At 35.3% G+C, this 2,006-nt stretch overlaps 1 pseudogene across 1 annotated transcript; it reads left to right on the top strand.

Annotated features, from left to right (window-relative positions):
• The first annotated feature begins 235 nt into the window (after window positions 1-235).
• Window positions 236-1,712, top strand: LOC104658563 (annotated as a pseudogene). The gene is made up of 2 exons (XR_004054753.1): window positions 236-293; window positions 1,234-1,712. The product of XR_004054753.1 is annotated as a ubiquitin-40S ribosomal protein S27a pseudogene (transcript).
• The last annotated feature ends 294 nt before the right edge of the window (window positions 1,713-2,006 follow it).

The following is a 2,006-nucleotide window of genomic DNA, read 5'->3' on the forward strand; positions in this document are numbered from 1 at the left end:
TGTCAGGCCATCAGAAACAGAGAGAATGGAATGGCCTGAATTTCCAAGCTATCATAAGGCAATACTCAATTATTGCGACATAAATGAAATGCTAAAATAATATAATAATGAGATTCCTCCTGGCTTGATGAGAGAAATAGTTCTGGTTTTCAGGTTGGGCAGAGGTAGAGCAGACTATATGTTTGCCCAATTTTTTGTTACACTGAATCTCACTTACTCTTTGTATTTGAGCAAAATGCTCATGAAACCTGCCATGATGTGCTCTTTGTACGGTAGCAGGTGGAGGGTAGAAGGTGGGAACAAAGAAAAAAACAGAGAGTTGACTAACCTGCAGAGGTAGAAGTGGTAAAATCTGGTTGGTTCATTTTACCTTTTAGAAATTGAAGTGAGAGTGGATAGGAGAGTGAAAATAGACTAAAACTCTTATTTTATTCCAATGAAATTTAAAAGATAAAATATTTTCAAAATGATTTTTACAAGATGGTGCGTTTTTATAAATTCTTCCTATAATATGTTCATAGAGAACAATAACAATATACTATTTAATCTCGAATTTACATCATGATAAAAACAAAATGTTGCATTCATATTTGCAACTTTTATAACACATTTGATTAAAAGTAACAGATTCAAGTGCTTGTTACTTTGCCTCTTAAATAGGTCTTGGGGAAAAGAATTCATTAGAAATCTCACTGGAAAGAAAGAGTCGATATATGCTACTGACTTCTGCCACCCACGCAATTGCTTATACAACATGGCAATAAAAACAAATAAGAGAACAAAATACAAAATCTAATAGTCTTTTAGGAAACTGGGAACTAGAATGTGACATACAGTTGTCATAATAACTTTTCATGGTTTACAGAATAACGGTTTCCAATGTAGTTTCCCCAGTTTATTTTTCTTGATCCAAACTACAGTCATAACAGTATTATTTTCCTAATGATATTTTTACATTTTTAAATGAAGATAGAGTGGTTAAACGCCATTGAATAGTCTTCTCAAGACTGCTATACTTACAATGCTAACCATCAGAAGGGAAAGCTAGTTATGATTTTAAATTACATATAGCCTATATTTTAATAAAGTCAACATGTCTGGCAAAACATATTTAAAAGAAAATGTGGGATGAGTGTCTGCTCTTTGGCTGCTCTGGGGCGAGCACCCTATGCCACATTCTCTTGTGATCCCTTACCTAACCCTTCTCTTCCTTTTCCCCAACCTCCGGTGGAGCCGCCACCAAAACGCAGATTTTCATGAAAACCCTTATGGGGAAGACCATCACTCTTGAGGTTGAACCCTCGGATACGATAGAAAATGTAAAGGCCAAGATCCAGGATAAGGAAGGAATTCCTCCTGCTTAGCAAAGAGGGATCTTTGCTGGCAAGCAACTGGAAGATGGATGGATTTTGTCTGACTACAATATTCAAAAGGAGTCTACTCTTCATCTTGCGTTGAGACTTCGTGGTGGTGCTAAGAAAAGGAAGAAGAAGTCTTACACCACTCCCAAGAAGAATAAGCACAAGAAAAAGAAGGTTAAGCTTGCTGTCCTGAAATATTATAAGGTGGATGAGAATGGCAAAATTAGTCGCCTTCATCAGGAGTGCCCGTCTGATGAATGTAGTGCTGGAGTGTTTATGGCAAGCCACTTTGACAGACATTATTGTGGCAAATGTCTGACTTATTGCTTCAATGAGCCAGAAGACAAGTAACTGTATCAGTTAATAAAAGACATGAACTAAAAAAAAAAAAAAAAGAAAGAAAATGTGAAGGTGTTCCCTGTGAAATGAAAATTATCACTTAATATTTAAGTCTCATTTTCACATATGATATATACTTAAAATATTATTTCTGCTTCAATATGTCGAATAATTGTTATACATTTGAAATTTCATGAGCTATCACACTAGCTGAATTAGTGTCACACCTATGTCACATGTGAGAATCACCAAATAGAATGTATATAGTGCCCTAAAATGGGAAATTGATAGACTTTTACTGTCATT

Source organism: Rhinopithecus roxellana, chromosome 18 (assembly GCF_007565055.1).
Source record: "Rhinopithecus roxellana isolate Shanxi Qingling chromosome 18, ASM756505v1, whole genome shotgun sequence".
Taxonomy (NCBI): Eukaryota; Metazoa; Chordata; class Mammalia; order Primates; family Cercopithecidae; genus Rhinopithecus; species Rhinopithecus roxellana.